Here is a 19,386-nt window from a genome sequence, read left to right on the forward strand (position 1 = left end):
TGGTTACGCTGGTGAGCAGTTCTTGCAATACCTTAAATTGTAGGGTAAGAGTGTTGTATAAATGGAATATTCTAAAATGTAATGCTCAATATCATAGGAGATCATAGAATATGGGATAAATGTAAAAATTACAGAATGTTTGCATTTTAGCAGAAATTGTCTTGATTTGTTTGACAGGTTTTAGTTGTTCTTTTCTGTATTTTCAAATATAAGTACTTTTAAAAATGATTACAGAAAGCAACAGTAACAACTCTATAAAAGGAATGCATAAATATTGTAACAGTATTTCAGTAGGGAAGGATTATTATAAATCTGATTGTTAAAGAACTGAAACAGGTAAAAGTTGAATGTAAGTACTGCTCACTATGTTTTTAGCATTGTTACAGTAGTAACAAGAAAAACTGGAAAGGAAAATATCAAATATATCCATATAAATAAAATGCATTTGATTTATAAAAAGGTGATGTCTAAAAAGCTAATGAGGATTTCAATTAAATGCATCTTGTTTTTTTCTTTCAAGACTAACACAAACATATAAGGAAATTAACTCTTAGTAAGAAATAATGATGTGCATTTTGATTGCTGGCTGATTCCATGTTTTATCATTGCTTCTGTCTTTCTTCTGGTTTTGTTTAGTTAAGCCTCTGTCTCTGGGAAGTTATGTTTCTGCTGTTTGTATAGCACATAGGAAAAGTGGGTCTTCAGTTTTAAATGGGAACTCTCTCAGATGGGCCTTGATAAGATTATCTTCTCTGATACAATGTAATGATCCAAAATGTATCTGCAGCAGAGATATTTTCATATTTCCCTTCCCATTCTTGGCAATTTGATTTACCTCAGTAAAAGGCATCAAAAACACATTTGGAGTGACTCCAAACTCAGGGTCTTGGTTGTTGATGAGAAATTTGTTCTTTTGGAGCTCGAGCAATGTGTAGAATCTGTGATTCTCTTTAGTGCACACCTCAGGGCATCATAAGGAATACCATTCTAATGTTCTCCAGCAAGAAGTAAAGCAAAGCAAGAACTTTACTGTGCCAGAAGAGTTAATTGGGCTCTAAAGTAGCTGCAAATACATCAAAACCAGAGACTGTGTTCAACTTTCAGGTGCTTATCTATAAGAAGGTGGCCTTTTTAAGGACACAGTTCTCAGAACCAGTAAGAGGAAGCTGAGGAAGACATCCACCTTTATTTTCTTTTTTTTGGGAGGGGTCATTCTCTGCACAACCCTTTGACTTCTCAAGGCTGCGGGACAACTACTGCTACAACTACTGTTAAGACACCTACTGTATCTTAAAAGAGGTTAATATTGATTGTTCTTTTCTCATTCCTTCTTCATACCGTAGGTAGAATGGGAAATTTGCTGTAATCCTACTTACTTCTAGTTCTAGTGATAAAACTCTAGGAAGAGTTGGGTGAGGTGTTTGTAGTCTTACGTTGCTAATCCTATAATGACCATACCAGTCCTGGTTCCTTAAACATATTTACCTTTCATAGAACCATAGCTCTTACTGCTACTCTTTGGTCTGCAGTGGGGAAAAGTTGTTGTAATAACACAGGGAATGCTACAGGGGTCCACAAAATAAATATCTTCGTGTAAAACAGCAAAAGATGTTGGTGTTAGAGACAATGTTACAGTCGGGCTGTGTTTTTAAGGTGAAGCCAGGTGATCTGTCCCTGGTGGGAGGCAGCAGCCACTTGGCTCCCCATGGTTGAAATGGATAGTTGATATTTGTCTGTTCTCTGTTACTGAAGTTTATAAATATATTTTAAAAAGAAGCAAAGTTTTGCTTTCAATAGGAATTTGATCATACCATCTAATTTGAGTTACTTCACGCATCTGGTGTGCTGGTGTTGTCATATTTTGTTAGCCATGATGACAATTTTTATAGTTATCTGTTTCATTTTTGTGAGAAGAGTGCAGATACCTGTTACTGAAAGGAGCCCCATCCTGCCCTCTCTGATAGTGGTGAATCTCTACTGCTCCCCAGTCCCATCTACGTGTCCTGGGGGCAGAGGTTTCATTGAACACTCATCCTGAGTTCCTGTTGGAGTACATTGCCCAGAAGGCACTTGTAGAATATTCTGGTGGAAAACATGTATTCAAAAATTCCAATTACGCTAGATTAGTTGCTTCTCTTTGTGTTACAGCAACTGTATTATTTCTTCTAATTTACAGTAAGTTGGTTTGTTGCATCATCTCCATATATCTTTCAGTTGCCTCCTGTTCAGAGAGACTACACATGGTTCCATAATACATCTGATGATGATGGATACTTCAATGAACAGCAAAATATTTCTGTCATGAGCACCACGATGGCAGCTGCAGATTTTTGTCAGTATATTATTTGATTGCTTTTCTAATTGCAGAATTGTAATGGCAGTTAGAAATGCAAAAACGTTTTGAGTCATAACAGCAAAACTTATCTCAGAAATTCCCGTTTGCAAACACTTCTGACTTGTGTCAGGGTTTGCAAACTTTGGGTGCCTAAACAATTTGGGTGCATAAACATGCTTTAGAATTCAGTAAATGTGATGCATGCTAAAATTACTGATCTGTAAATGGGAATGAGTAGTCCATTAGCTGTATTTGCCATCCAAGGTTTTTATATTATTTGCAGCTGGTGGGTATTTCCATTCCATCTAAGCAGTGATGATAAAGTATGGTGGAGAAACATGAAAACAGAAGAAAATATATATTCCACTTGGATGAAATTTTTATAGGGAAGGGTGTTTAAAAATTGTTTATACCTGATATCTATGGAAATTTTGGAATTGATAACTTAGCTGTTAAATGAAACAATAGTACCATACTTTATCTTCCACCTAAATTAGTCAAACAATTCAGGTCCTCTGTTGCTTTGTTATTTTCTTCACATATAACACAGAGGTATAGAACAATAAACTTACACTTTTGTTGAAATTAACAGTTAATACCAACCAAAATCCTTCTATCTTACATTCTGGTGATTGAAAGAAAAGAAGCAGAATTCACCATTGGAATTTGGTCTGAGTTTATTGAGTTCAGCAATGAAAGAAATGAAAATATCTTGCAAATATATATATATGGTTTGCTGTGTGTCAGCGAACTCTGTTTCTATACCTGTCTGACCCATGAAAAAACAAAGTTAGAATTATCAGATAAATGTGTGTGTTTTCTTTTCAATTATTATTAATTAGTATTAGCATGCATTTTGTATTAATTTGTTTGGCTAAATTTTAATAAATCATATGGAGAGTGTGGTAGCAGGAAAGTGGTTTATAAATTCATTCTAAAAGTGGATGAGATGCAAAAAGAGCAAGGTAAGTATGGAATTCTTTGGCTAAACATTTGAAGAGCTTCCAAATGTAAAGATTTACTTGACCAGATTTAGATGTTGCTATAATTGCCCACTACTGAAGCCATGCAAAAAGAATGTAAAATGTGCTGATGGTAGCCCAGTAGCTTTATACTTGACAGGGTGGGCTTTATAATGTGTCCTGCAAATCTGAGATAACCTGAGAGGTCATCTGTCAGATATGAGACAGGAGACCTGCACTCTTCTGAAGTGACAGCTGCAGACCAGATGGGATTACCTTGGACACTGTGGCAACTCTGTAGAGCCTGACACATTTCAGGAGTAACCAAGAGAAGAGATTTTTTTTTTTTTTTTTTTTTGTTCTTTGCAATATGACTCCTAGAAAGTACTTTGAATAAATGAGGGGCAAGATATTGCTTGTTTGTCTCAGGCAAAGAGTTTTATTACAATCAGTAGAGTCAATAGAATGCTGAGTCAGAGAAGCTGAAAAGATCCCAGTTTTATATTTATTTCTCCTAATAGCATATCTATTGAAAAGTGTGCAGTCAGGGTGGAGTCATAGATATGACAGCATTGAATGAATTCCAGCTGTGGAATCCATAAATAAAGGAATTTCAAAAGTGCTCAGTTCTGGTTTTAAATCTGTTCTGCTGAAATCAATGGGAATTTTGCTATTGAAGGGTAGCCTAGTTACATCAGTCCTGAGCTACCCTGAAATTTTTTTCCATGTAGTCACATTTGCTAAAGGACCTCTTACAGTATAGTGTTTAATGGTAACATCACATGAAATTAAATTTATTTTTTGTATTTCACTGAAAAGTTTCAATTGCTTTAAACCAAGGACAGCTTAAATTTCCCCCAGGCAATACACAACACAAGGCCTTTCTAAGACTGCTGGCAGGCAGTTTTCAAAAGGGTCCTTTTTGTATTATAGTTCAGGGCAGCAGGATCATTTTTAAATAAATGCTTCTTGACATCAGTAATCCATGACTTTAATCTCTTTTACTTTACCTTTGACATCAACATATCGGTGCTTGTTTTCACACACATTTTAACAATTCCACTGTTTATTCTTTCATTATTCCCATTAATTTTTTGTCTTCTTCTCCTTCATCTGTGTTTCGTTAGTTTTTCCTCTCTTCTGCTTTCATTACTTAACTCTTCAGCTGCTTGTGTTTATCCTGTTAATCAATGCACAAGACCCAGGAAAAGAGACAGGTGGAAAAGCTGCTGCTGAGTAACATCTGAAGTGCATGTGCTGCAGTGTGACAGATCATCTGAGGCCATTGAATATCAACTTACTTAATCTTTTTAATTTACTGGAATTATACATTTTTCCTTGTGCTTACATGGTCACATGTGCACTCAGAGCTCTCCAGTGTGGTTAAAATTTCCAACCCACAGCACCCAGAAGTGACACACTTGTCTGCCAGTTCTTTTACTTGTTCTTTTCTTCTTTTCCCCTTCCACCAGCACATATCCTGGATTTCACAGCTTGCTCCTACTGTCCTCTTGCTTATGGCACTTAACTTTTGTTACCATTTATCATGTTTTCCTTTCAGTTTGAACAGACATATTTTTCCCATTTCATTTGCTAAATTTACTTGTGGAGCAAGAAAAGTCTGTTTCTTTTACTAAAAGGGCTTATTGCATGTATCAATTGCTGTTTGTTGCAATGGGATTAAAATAAATTCTTTGTAACCTAGTCTTTTTTGGAGAAAAGTTTCAGTGACTGTGGCAATATTTGAATTCATTACAGAAACAAGTCATGATCATGTAATTTCTGACCTGTTTGATTTGTAAGTTTCAAAAATCTTTTTTCTTGGGATGCTGTTATGTACATTGCAGTACAGGAAACACTTTTGAAGCATGTTATCTTGCGGACCATATATATTTCAGTGGAAAATTGTACGCTAAATTGTGTTTTCTTAATTTCACAGTTTAGGGCTATCAGTTTCCAGAATAAAAGCATTAAGTTTTCACAGTGTTATTGTACATGAATGTCCTTCAGAGTATTGACAAAATGTCCAGTGCTATGATTCTGTGGGGTCAGTAGGTCAGTGTTGGGGCTGGCTGTGGCCAGCTGCTTTCTTGTTCTCCTCCTCAGTAGGACAGGAGGGAGAAAATAGGGTGGCAGAAAGTTCACGGGTTAGGATTAAGACATGGGAAATTGCTTACCAGTTACTCTTACAGGCAAAACAGGTCTGACCTAGGAAAAATTGATCTAATTTATTTCCAATTAAAATATATTTTGGTAGTGAGAAATAATGAAAGCATCACTTTCTTCAAGCAGCACCAGGTTACCTTCCTGCTCACTGACCTTCACTGGTGTTCTCAAGCTGTTTCTCACCCCTTTTCCCCCCCACAATCCTCTGCCTGTGTGCTGGTTTTGCCCTTTCCTAAACCTCTTCTAGCTGAGGCTCCACTCTGTGGTGGGTGGCTTGGAGTGGCTGGAAGCAGCCATGTCTCTGACAGAAATTTCCACAGGATGCTATAAAGTCAATTGTCTTAAATTAAAATTTGTTGACTCTGCATTAGCCAAAGCAATTAAAATTCCTGGCAAAAGTAATGACATGATACCTTTTTGAAGTAAAGTTCTTATCTGCCAGGACTGTCTTACCCTATGCATTTCATTCATTTCTCTTTAGAAGAAAATATATGTTAATATTTTTGAAAGAAAAGCTACATAATTTAGCTTATCAATATTTTACTGTATTTATTTTATATTGAGTTTGTATGCCTGAAGCTGTTTGTAAGAGGGTAATTTTATTCATGTGAAATTGATGGGTTGAAGAAAGTCACAAGATAAGCATAAAAATAATAAATGTCCAAGATAATTTACTGCTTTTAAAAGACAAAAGCTATCTACATTCCCATTATGTTTTGATTTGTATGTGTCAGATAGAAGTTTTATGTTTCATGAGCAATGAGTACATCATACAGTGCAGGAGGTTGTTAAGAGAATTTTGTCATTTATTATGAAAGTTAATGCAGAAATGAGAACTAGTATAAATGCCTAAATTAACCTGAACCCATAATTTGTTAGAAAACTGCTGGGTTTTTTCAATCTGTTAAAGGGATTGAACTCATTTGTTGACCCTTCATAGTTTTAGAATGGTTTGGCTGGCAGGGACCTTGAAGATCCTCTACTTCCAACCCCCTGCCATCGACAGGAACACCTATCCCTAGACCAAGTTGCCTAAAGTACCATCAAACCTGGCTTTGAATATTTCCTGGAACAGGGCAGCCACAAAGTCTCTGGGCAACCGGATCCAGTGTCTCATCCCTCTTGCAGTAAAGAGTTTCTTCCATATATGTAATGTAAATCTACCTTGTTTCAGTTTCAAGCCATTGCCTCTTGATGTATCACTACATACCCTTGTAAAAAGTCCCTCTTCAGCTTTGCTTCTTTATGAACAAACACATTTTATTGTCTTATGAAAATGAAATATTTGATCCCTCTTTCTTTGGATTTTACCATTTGGTTTAAATCACTAGGGTAAGGTGTTTTCCTTCTTTAACAGTATTGTCCAAAAGGTAATTAAAAATAATTGTAGAAGATACCATATATTTTGTGTGAGATCACCTACAGAATCCTACTGAGTGTGAAGAGTTGTATTGAAGTTCTGCACATGTGTGAGGTGGTTTCCAAAAGTTGCAGGCAACATTTGGATCCTGCATACATTCAAACTTCATAGAATCATAGAATGGTAATGTTTGGAAGAGATCTTCAAGATTGTCCAGCTACCATTCAGCACTAGCACTGTAACCCCTGAACCACTAAACCACATCACCCAGTGCCAGACCCAAATCTCCCTCCAGGTATGAGGAGTCAAGAACCTCCCTGGGCAGCTTACTCTAGTGCCTGAACATCCTAACAGCTGCCTGAAGTGAGGTTGTGGCCATGTGGGTGTCAGCCTCTTTACCCAGGCGAGCAGCAACAGGACTAGGGGAAATTGCCTCAAGCTGCACCAGGAGAGGTTCAGGTTGGACATCAGGAGGAATTTTTCATGCAAAGGATGTCCAGGATTTGTAATGAGAAGAGAAGTGATGAGGGAGTCACCATCCCTAGAGGTGTTCAGGAAATGACTGGACATAGCACTTGGTGCAATGGTTTAGTTGTCACAGTGGTTTAGTTGGCACAGTAGCGTTTGGACAAAAGTTGGACATGGTGATCTTGGAGATCTTTTCTAACCTTAATAATGAATCTATGATATCCTTATGGGAAATACTGCAAACTGTCATTTATTCTTATTCCTAACAAATGCTTAAATTTTTAGGGACCTCTTTTTTTTTTTTTTTTTGTCCCATGTTGCTTAGTTTCTTTTACAGACTTCAGGTAAGAGAGCTTGTGAAATTATTTTTGGAAATACATGACTTACAAGGGGATCTCCATTTGTCCATGTTCTCAGTAACTTCTCAAAAAAACTGAGATAATCCAAAGTGTGTCTTCCATTTCCATACTGGAATGTTGATTCCTGAACAACATGTCATTTATATTGACATACACATAAACTTTATTGTAGTCTGTAGAAAGTTGTCTAGTGTGCACTCCATGTGTACTGATCTGGAGCTTTCTGGAGCTTCTCTAGATTTTTTAGGATTGATTTCATATTTGCCACCTTTGTTAGATTTTAAGGCAATTTGAAGCAGGCATTTTTCTATTGTAAGTTCAGAAGTTTCATACTCAAGTCCCTTTAGAGTTGTTGATGGGATACACTCCAGTCTAATAACCTGTTAGAGCTCAGTTTGTCTTTTTTTTCCTCATGTTCTCTAATGACACTTAAGTTTAAGACAGATCCTCTCATGTATTTCTCTGAGGAGGATGTCTGGCCTAGTAACTTCTCCAGTCTCCTCTGGTGTGTAAAAACCCCCAGTTTTTTAGTGGCTCCTGCTTTCTGCCAGCCTCAGCAGAAGCCCCTAGATGGGTGTCTGTGAGAGGCTCCTCACCAAGCCTGATTCTGACCGAGCCTTAGCCATCTCCACTGTGTGCCGGGGGCTGCTCCCCTCCCTGGCCAAGGGCAGCAAGGTCCTGCTCTGACCATGGACAGCCCCCACAGCTTCTGGCCTTGCTCTTCTCCCTGGCCAAGGGCAGCAAAGTCCTGCTCTGACCATGGACAGCCCCCACAGCTTCTGGCCTCCAGCCTGTAGGGAGCTGCTGGTCCCTGCAGGCCTCTGACCCTGGACTGTGTTTTATGTTTAAGCCTTCCAACGATTACAATCCTTTCTGTTTTCCTTACTTGGACATAATTTGAAGCTTTGACAAGAATGCTTTTTTCATTCTAATAGCCTCCTTCATCCCATTTGTTCATGACAGCTCCCTTCTCTGGATTTTTTCAGTCTTTTTTGGTAGGTTGTATGCATTTCTTTTGAGCTTGCAAAAGGTATCTTTAATCAGTCTCTGTGCCACCTGTAAAAATGTGACTTTTGCAGACGATTCTTTTTTCTTCCTTGTAACAAGCTTACTCATTTTTATTCAGTGACCCTCTTTGAAATGGTGGTAGAGGTTTTTTGGCTTTTGTTGCCCCTTCAAGGGCATAGATTCTAATCTACATCAAAGCAGTTATTGACTGTGGCTAGAAATTTACTTTGAGTTATACCCTGATACGTCATGTGCTTGTACAGGACAGGCAGAAATATCCAACAGCCCTAATATTTATCTGCCACACTTCCAGGGACATTTTTCAGTGTTATGAAGGTGTTCTGTTTCTCAGGTGTCTTTGGGAGTTTGGTCCAGAGTATGACTTATATTTATAGCCTATGTCTTTCTTGATGTCATCTGCCTTGGCCACTGCTGAAAGGAGTCTCTGGGTTGTTCAACATGAATGGACTGTTAACTGCTAGATGGATCTGGTAACCATGAGCACTCATTCTCTAATGAGTAAAAAGAAAGCAAAAAAAAAGAATCCTTGAGCTTGCCTGTGGAGGGATAGAATGTAAGAAAATGAAGATAGTGCAGAAGGTAATCTTACACCTGAGGAGTTGCAGCTGTACTAATCACCAAAGATTAGGAACAGGCCTGCCCTTAATAGGCCACAGCTGTGTCCAATAAGATGAGGAGTGCTACAGAAGGGTTAGCTGGGTGAGATGAGAGTTGGAGTTTGGAGTTTGTTGGCTGAGCTGTGAAGTAGGAGTGAGTGCTGTGAGGAGTTGCTCATGAGAAATCACTGAGAAGGTATGGGAACTTTGCAATAAGATGACAACACTTGCCCAGTAATCTGAAGTCCATATCAAAATACAGCATAGCTGAAGACTTACTCTGCTTGCAGGGAGGACTGGCCTATGTGTAAGAATTTTCCCTCTGCAGACCAATGTAGCTCTGAATGAGAAATCAAGAAGCAATGATGGAGATGTGTGATCAGGATCCTCTGACCTATCACTCAGGTCACCAGGCAGGGTCTCTGAGAAGAAACCAAGGACATAATTCTGTTCTAATTTTGTTCTTTACAAAAGACACAATTAATGAAGTCATGTAAAATTTTGGGTTTAGGATAAGGACCTCTGCAAGGATCCAGTCATCTTCCAGACATTTAGTTTGTGACAATTATCAGTAACTAACTGTGGTGGTCATATCAGTATTGAAGCAACCTCCTGAGCAATGTAAGCAGTTCTTGAAGTGCCCAAACTGAGGATGTGTTAGGGCTATGGAAGCCTCAAGGAAGCTCTGGGCTGATGGGGAGGTGACCTGCTGTTCAGCCAGAGAAGAAAACATACACTTTGAGATGCTGCAAACAGTCAGTTAACGGAGATAACAGCAGTTGGTGGGACAACGTCTGTCTTTATTTTTATAGCGACATTTTTGGCAGGAGATTGAGGCTGTGTGGGTAGATTATCTTGTAACTTCTTTTTGTTTGCCTGGTTTGTGTTTGTTTTTCCCCCCCCTTAATTTTTTTCTCCATGGTTAGTTTGGCTTATTTATCATGATTTTTTGGTCTGTTTTCTTGTGGTCTTTAGGAGCTTGAGGAGTGTGTGTGTGTTAGGTTTCCTGTTCTGTGTTGTTGGTAAGTGTGGGCTTCACACAGTTTATAGTTTCTTTTTCTCCATGAAAGATGTATGACTCTTTAATTATCTATGTTTTGTTGTTGGTTTTGTTGAGTTTTCAATATATTTATTTAGACAAGATTTTTATTGGTGGAAAGAAACAGGAGGATCTAGGCTTCCATATGCAGCTCCAGAATGATGGTATCATTGGAATAAACTGCTAAGTGGCAGAACAACTAGAAAGTTGGGATTTAGGGATGGATTGATGCAAGCTCAGGCAGAAAAGGGGAGTGAGGGTTGCCCTTTATTTGAAGGAACTGTTGGAATGCATGGGATTCATGTGTGAAGGTTTTGATTCAATATAAGAGAGAAGATTTTCAGTAGAAGGATGATTATGCAATGGAAATGGTTGCCTAGGGAAGGAATCACCTTTCTTGAAAGTTTTGGAGGTGCATCTGTCTAATGTAGAAGTGACCCAGTCTGAATTCAGATGCTTTATGCAGCTGTGGCTTGTCAACCACTCTGTGAGTGGGAGAGTCTATGATATGGTACATCATGACAGAAGGGTCAGGTGATTTCAGATTTATGTCTTAGTAGGTCATAAATCTATACATATGTCTCCTTACAGGAACAAACTGTATATGTTAGACAACTCAGGATGATCACCCTATATGTGCACTTTTGAGATACTACTTTCTAAAGTGGTTCTACATTCTTATTGGATAGCATTTCTGAATCCTTTCTAATCACATCACAGGAGAAAAAGGAAGAAACACATCATAATTCTGTGAGTAATTCACAAGACTGCAGTGCTATTGTGTTAGTGGTATTGTAGAACAAACTATTTAGGAATAGTTAATTGCTTTCATATTTTTGTTTACATTCTTCTCCCCCAATTAGTGTGGACTATTGCTGTTTCTTATAATAAGAAAATTCAACAAATGGAAATTGGCTTTTCTCTGAGTTGTCTTAGAATAAATGATATGTTTTCAGAGGAAAGACAGACATGCCTGAGGATAAAGTAAGGTATGGTATCTGTGCACACTGGATAGAAATCTCTATAAATATGATATTGGTATGGTACATACTTAAAAGATTAGTGTCAGCACAGGTTATCTATCATGTAGAGGCAAGTCAAGCAAGTTAGACCTGCCTCAGGGATGGTTTAGCCTGCATATCCAACTATTCAGACGACATTGCTGTGGATATTTTGGAAGAAAAGACTGATGGATGATTTTTCCATCACTCCAGGCTTCCCATTCATTAGTACTGTCTCCATTTTCTCCCTTGTGCTTTGATGGGTACAGGTAATCAGTGCCCTGTTAATCTTTAGGATAAGTAAGATGTAAATGGAGTAACATCTCCCTCCCAGCCCCTCTTCCCCAAGAGGAGTTTTATGCAACCTGTGCATCAGCTGCACAGTGGATGGAACACGCTGGAAGTAGATGATGCATTTAGTCCATGTGGACATTTTTCTGTCACCGGACAATTTCCAGGGCATTTAATATTAGATTTTGAATTATTTTTTGTAAATTTTATTATTATACTTGGCTTACTTCTTTGCACAGCTACAGGTTCTGTGGATTAATGGAGTATGTGTGTTTTGCATAGGAAATTCCATGTTGTAAAAGTTCAAGAATAATTTTTGTGGTATAGAATATAATGTGAACCTTTATAAGTACATAGCACTGAAAAATTTGGAAAATATGTAGTTGGGGAAGCTTGACAGCTCAAGAATCATATAAGAATTCATTACTTTCTCTGTGCCACATGAAAAAATATGTTTCTCCCAACTCTACAGAGCTTCTATTTGGACCCACTGTTAAGCCAGCCTTCGTTTGTCTAAGTAGTAATGTAAAATAGCATGTAAAAATTAGCTGATGAGATCATGGTAGTATGAAAGTCTTTTCATTGGTTCATTTAACTTTGGACTGATTATAAGCATAACTACTAATTAATTTTGTGTGTTCTTGTTAATTATAATGACGTTCAGTAGTGATCATCTGGTTATGAGCTTCTGAGTATCTTTCTATCACAGAAATGTGAATTCCTGGAATTGGGAAGAAAGGTGGTGTCTGTACTATTTGCAGTTCTGCAGTTTATAAAATATTCTTCAAAAATCTTATTTGTTGTAACTTAAATTAATGTGTTTAAGTAGTTTAAATATAATTAAAATACATAGTCTGACTGCTAGGTAAATTCACACTTTTTTATACTTTTGCAAGATATACATTATAGATTGTATGTAAGTGATGTATTTTCAAATAAAGTTCAGGACCCATTGACATAGTGCAATTTAAGACTTGCTTAGAAGTCCTGCTATGAATTAATGAGGTTTTTTTAATTGTGTGAGTCCTATATGATAGAGAGTTGGAAGGTTCAGATACCAGTGAATGTTTGTCTTTAAAATACTAGACAGTCTCTTTAGCAAGTCATTTTTGCTTTAGTGAAACCAGTGGTGACTTCAATCCAATTGATCTGATTCAAAGCAAGTGTACCTAATAGTAACTATAGATAACCCTCAGCGAGGTTCTAAAGTTTTCTTGCATGCTTTGGTGAGCAGTGCTTCATTAGAATATTTTCTACAGATACCCGCTTCAAGCCGTAATGCGGTTTGAACCATTTTTACTACAGAAGAAATCTGAACACGCAGGTCTGACCTGAAATAGTGACACATCGTGGCAACTTGAGCTATCAAATAGGAGAACTGGTTAAGTGCTGTAGTGCATTTGGTGGGATTATTTACATTTTAAAAAATACCGAAGACCACCAGTAAGGCAGAATAAAGAATAAAATCATGTAGTCTCAAATCAAAATGTTATCTTAGAGGCAGTGTACAAACATATAACAGGTAAACTTATCCTAATGATTTGTGATCTAAATGTGGAATAAGCAAAGAGGTGATGGCAGCAAATAAATGAATGAGTTAAATAGCTTGCAGCACATGGGATTGTATTTATTTAAGTCAAGTTTCTAAGTCTTCATCCAGGAATGAATTTGACTTTCATTTTAATTAAGTATTCTAGGGATTTCTGACACAGCTATGACAATTAACATTCTGTCAGGATGCTTTTAAAGCTTCGCTTAACAAGGTCTGTGAATTTGTAAATTTTTAAGGCTAAGATGGAATTGTTAGATGTTGGAGAATGGGAACATACCTCTGTAAGCACTGTCAGTAGGGGATAGGTAAACAATTAAAACTCTACCTGCTGGGGCCCAAGGGATGGAGTCTTGTAGCTCAGGCGGAAGGTAGAGAAATGTTGGTGTTAGACTGGAATGATTCAGATCCAGGTTTTAGGATGCTAACAAAAATTAAAACAAATCAGAGTTTATAACAGAATATTATTTTTTAGGACTCTTCTGCCTTTGTCAGGTAAACCACACTGAAATGTGATATAAATGAAACAGAAGTCAATAAGTAAGATTCTAAAGATGAAAATTTGCATAGTTAAAAAGAGAATTGGTAGGTAAGACCTGTTATCTGTCTGTGGCCTGTCACGCCTACTTTGTGCCATCCTCACCAATTTAAATTTTTCTTACTGATTTCTGAAGAAGTATAGAAATCCAGAAATAGACCAAATAAAATTAAAATCATTGAGATTAATGACTGTGGGTTTTTTTCATATTAAGACTAATTACCAAAAATACTATAATGAAAAATTTCTTCTGAAAAGGCTTTATCTCAACAAAATGGGTCATATTTTGGTACAAGATGTCATGTATAATAACTGACTGTCCTGGCTTTATTTCTGAGCTGAAGCACTATGTGATGTTTGATATACTCCAAGCTAAGAAAACTGATGATTTGAAAGTATTTCAGTTTAATGGAGTATAGGGAAAAAAACGAAATACAGAATATTCACATTTGAGGCTTACATATTATCTGTCAACAAGATGTAGTGTTGAAGAAATAACTGTAATGTGTATTTAGGTCTAGAATTCAGGTGCACAAGAAACTTCAAAGAAGGAGGCATAGCTATTTAGAGGCAAAGCGGCAACCTTGAAATGAGAAGTAGGTCAGTGAGAGGAATGCTTTTCACTCAGTTGCTTGGACATTTACATTGTGGATCCAGGGTGATCACATGACCATCAGGCAAAGTTTCATTGACACATATTTTACTTTCTGAAAACTTCTAAAATTTGCCACCCACCTTCACCTCCTTGTATTTGCCTTAGGTTCCTTACCTGTTTTTTAACATTTCCTTCTCTTTTTTGCTTTGTATTAAGCTCATAAGATATCCTTCTCATTTCCCAGTGCTGTCCTACTGTGCAGGGGTTTCATGTAGTGTTTATTTCTCCAGCCTGTCATTCTTTGCTCTCCCTTCTTCACTTGCTCTACTACAGAGGCTGCCAGGTAGCTTTCAGTTTTCTAGGAACTTCGACCTTCCCAGCAGGTTTTGTTACACTCTACAAACAAAGGAAGCAGTTAGAGCTGCAGCTCTTTTAAATGTCCAAACATCTTGTAACAAAGTGTGTATTAATAATGCCAGTTGGAACACAGATTTTTTTTTTTCTTAAACTGTGGGAAAGCAGTCTTTTCTTTAAAAAATTTTACATTCATTTTACTCTTCAGCCTGCTTCTGTCTGACCTTGTCAGTAAAAGAGAATTGCCAAGAGGCACTATCGAGAGGCTGGTAGGATCTACTTCAGAGATAGTACAGTTTCAGGCATTAAGTCCATGTCTATATCAGTAAACTAAACATATTTTTGTTTTTGTTGTGTTTAAACATAAACAGAATATTTGCCTGGAAATATTTTCATGTCTCTGCCACAGTGAATGTCTTTGCAAACAAACATTGTTCCAGAAAATTCCCAGATATTTATTTGACCACCTCCATCAGACAATTTTTATGGAACCCTTCTGTTTCAGAGCATATGTGGCTATGCTACATAGGTGTAGGATTATCCTACATAGATGGAGGATTATCTCTGCCAGTTGATTTCAGGAAAGAGAAATGTGCTCAGGCATAGATGTAATCTAAATGTTCTACAGACCTGTGTGTTCTTTATTTCTTCTGCCTTGTCCAACCTCCTCTTCATTGCAGTCTTCCAGTCTCAGCTTCAAAGCTGTTGGTTTTTTTTTCTTTTTGTCCTTCCTAACATACATACATCCTTTTGCTTGTCCTTTTGTCCTTCCTAACATAGATACAGATTTAAATTTTATTGGCATGCTGTCTCCCAGCTTCTGTCCCTTCCTTCAGATGACCCTGTGGACTTACTGGTAGTGATATTGTGTGCAGTGCTCTGCCTGAAAGAAACTACTTCAGGGAAGCCTTTCTTTTGTTTGTCCTTGGGTATGATAATAATAAAAATAGAATAAAAACACAGGACTAGAATTTGAGTGATGCCTTAGCTGTCACTGTGCTGCATGGAAGAAACTTGGTGAACAATTCTATTTCTTTGTGGACTACATTTAATCTCATTACTTGTTAAGAGAAAAAATTAGAGGGAATGATAAGGCCAGATTCTATGTTGGTTTTGTTAAATGATTCTAAATAGCTGTAAACATTTCTCTGTTTTGTCAGGATTGTGGTACTAGAATTGATCTTGGACATCACTTCAGTTCAAGGTTGAAGTTAAAAGGTCTTTTTGAGGCTTAGAAGAAGCAGGTGAGTACAAATCAATCATCACAAATCAAAGAGAATTTTTTTTTTGCAATTTCCTTTTGTCCTGGAATTGCTGTTCTTGCTTACCAATCCAAATTCAATGAGCTGGTCTCTGCTTTCCCTGATTCACTGAGATGTATGACTGCTTGTGTTATGACTAGATAGCAGACAATATCTGATTCATTTAGGATATCCCTACATACTTTTTCAGCTTCTGCCATGGAAATAGGTGAAACCATGGTTCTGTCACCGTGGTCTCTGGAACTCTGGAGTTAACTTACACTGTACAGTTTCATTACATCAGCTGTATTAGGAGTATGGTAATTAGGCTAATTTGTTTTGAAAATTGTTTTAGACAGTATTTCTTGTGAAAAATAATTTTTTAAAGGCAAATAAATACATTATAATAAATAGTGAAGAATCCCTGAGTTTGGATATTCCTAATTTCTTGAAACTAGGATGATCTCTATTCATTTGGTACCAGGATTTCCATGGTGTCAAGGACCATGGGGTCAAACCTTATTTCAGCTGCTGTGTGTGTTAACAGGCTGAACCTGCCTGGGACAGCACTGTCAGTGGTTACTGTGCCACTGGGGCCTTGGCATCCCTGCGCTGGATACCTTGCTTTGCTCCAGACCTTTCTTCAGTGAATCGTGTACAAGTGGCTATCAGGTCTTTTTAACTTAGACTGGAAAAGGAGATCCTGAAGGAATTAGTGTAAGATGAGAACTTAGCAAGGCAGTCACATTTATTTTGGGGTTTTCACAATTGCTATTGCAACAAAAAAAAATTATGTTGAGTGTTGCAGTTGTTCATATTCTACATTTCCTATGGGGGTGTAAAATTTTTGAGAATATTCTCAGAACTTTTCAAATTCAAATTTTTTAGGCAATATTTTTACATACAAATGGCAAAATATGGTCATTTTGGCCTGATACTAAATTCTTAAGATACAGATTTCAACAGGGTATGACAAACTTACCATAATAGCAGCCAGACCAAATTCTTCTGTGTACACCAGGATGTAGAAACAAACATGTAAATACAACTAATGTACCATGTGTAGTAACTGCTAAAGTATTACACAACATTCTGATATACCTATCTACTCCATAATATACCAATATCCATCTTAATGTATTGATGCCTCTGAAAGGAAAGAAAAAGAACCCGTTCCAGAGGAGTTAATGATGATGACAGTAATTAGTCCTGAAACTATGTTTATAACAAGTTTTTTGACGTTTTACCTTCTGTGAGGAAGAATAGCCCTTTGTAACATAGTTCAAAGTAGTGTTAAAGAAGACTGTTCTGGTATGTGTTTCACTGTGACTGTCTTCACTGGGTAATAGGAAAGGAAAATTCCTTTATTCCAGTTTAACTTCAGCTTCTTCCAAGGAGTTAAGGCACTGGCTGGAAGGCTACAGTATGAATATGGTGAAGCCAGTAAAAGAAGGAAGGTTAGGTGTAGCAGTGTTGTACGTCCAAGGATATACAGGAAAACTGTAGATATTACTGGTATCATGTGCAAACCTTTACATGACTATATTTTAGTATGTAGTAATATATTTATTTGCAAAACAGTGGGGGTTTTTTTCATTATTCAGTAGAAAAAAAACCAGTGAAAAGTATCAGATTCTTTGCTTTCTATGTAGCAATGGAAATATGGCTGGATTTCTGTGACATATTTATTTGTACTTGCCTGAATGGTGTAACTTGTATGTAGTTATGTTAGATAGTTTTTTGATAGTGTCAGTATTTTGGAAAACTGATAGAAACTGGAGTTTGATAGAAACTGTAGTAGTTGAAATCTGTTGAGTCAACAAGAGTGTTTTTGTTTTTAAAGGATATTTTCTCTGGAAGCTTACTATGTTCTGACAAATAATGGCCAAAATGCAGTGTAACTGAGTTGTGCAACTCTGATATTTTGGCAGTATAATTTTCTTGAATTCCAGTATGTCTGAAACTTAAAGCATATGAAAGAAAGTAACTGCTGTTCTGCTTCCTCCATTATTTTCTTCCATAACTTTAGGCTAAATATAGTCTATAAAAATGCTTTCTGTAAAGGAAGCCAAAATCTTTTTGGCCATTTTAGTATTGGTCTCTATTTCTTGCAGTATGTGAAAGTGGAGCAGTAATGTTTTTGCAGTCAACGAGGAAACAGTAGTAAATTCTGAATGCTAGTTCTTCAGAATGGTATTTAGAATCCATAGGTTCTTTTATGGCAGTATATGGTGTCTTCGAAGTTATTGAAAACTGCGATCTAGTTATAAATGTAGTGATAGATATGCGTAAAAATACAATTGCGATTATGAATGGGATTTTAATCGATAGAGCAAAAAAACTGTTTGGTTTTTGTCCTCTCAGTAGAACACTTAACTCTATAGGAGTAAGTTTTAGAAAAACTGAGACAGCTCAGAGAAATGTGAAAGCAGGGAAAACATGTTCTATTTTCTGACTGATGACTTAAATAGACAGTTTTGAGACTGTTAGTGATACATTTACATCTATGTTCTCTGAGTTACTTAGGCTTTGAAAAAAGGCTAAATAAATGCTGGTGTTAATGATTATTAAATTGATCTAGCTCTTCTGCATTGTCAGTTTGGAGGAGACATTGTGCTCATTCAAGTTTATTTCTGGTACTACAGGAAACAAAAACTTGAAACATCACAGCTCATGTACATGTATATGCATGCATTTTGTATACTATGAAATATTTAGTCTGTATGCATATGTTTATTTTGTAGAGGCCAAACATAATTATACTGTTAGGTTAGTACAGAAGAATGTCTCATGTAGGTATCTTGCATCTGCATTGAAAGTCTCTCAAGAGTTATGTAAGGACTCCTTGCTGATGACCATGTGGGTGACCAGCATGTGAAAGATAGGATGTTTTCCACTGGCTGCATAATGGACTGGCATTAACTTTGTCCGCAAGGAAATCTAAACCTTTCACATGTCTGCTCAGAAGGCAAAGGAGTTTTAATACTTCTGTAAGTGAATGATAGGGTGGTATACAGCATAATGCTGAAAGAGAAGGATGGTATCTGGTTTGCAAGAAGTAATTAGATGGGGTTTGATGGGCTTTGTGTTTAATATGGTTTCTAACAGGAAGAATCTGAAACGTAAACAGTATTTTATGCTTTAATGGAATTGTATTAGAACAGTGACCCTATTTATTTTAGAATTTTGAATTATCGTTCCAGGGTGATTTGGAATATCTATAAATTGGTGATGTGGGGGGAACCTGTAGTCAACTTTTGTCAAAAAGTAGTGCACATTGATAGAATTGAATTTGTGACCTGGAAATATGAGGCAGTAAGCTTTTGCTATGATTATACCTAATGTCAAACTATGGATTTAAACTGGCCAGCTTTTCATTTCAGCTAAACAATAAGTACAGTCTTAATGGTCTGATTTGCTGGGAAGAGCACTGTTAAAATAATTTGTTTTTTACAGCCCATATAAAATATGAACTTGCATCAGTTATTACAAAGTTTGTGCTT

General features: G+C 36.9%; 1 protein-coding gene across 9 annotated transcripts in view; it reads left to right on the forward strand.

The window, feature by feature from the left end:
* The window catches only part of FOXP2 (forkhead box P2), a 404,388-nt gene that overhangs the window by 103,971 nt on the left and 281,031 nt on the right, over nucleotides 1–19,386 (forward strand). For 7 of the 9 annotated variants that reach the window (XM_030960104.1, XM_030960089.1, XM_030960101.1 and 4 more), the window contains one exon: nucleotides 15,803–15,886. The exons of the other annotated variants lie outside the window; for them this stretch is intronic. The gene's annotated coding sequence lies outside the window, so the exon portion shown is untranslated. The remainder of the gene's footprint in view (nucleotides 1–15,802; nucleotides 15,887–19,386) is intronic. 9 annotated transcript variants of the gene reach the window in all.

Source organism: Camarhynchus parvulus, chromosome 1A (genome assembly GCF_901933205.1).
Source record: "Camarhynchus parvulus chromosome 1A, STF_HiC, whole genome shotgun sequence".
In the NCBI taxonomy this organism is placed as follows: Eukaryota; Metazoa; Chordata; class Aves; order Passeriformes; family Thraupidae; genus Camarhynchus; species Camarhynchus parvulus.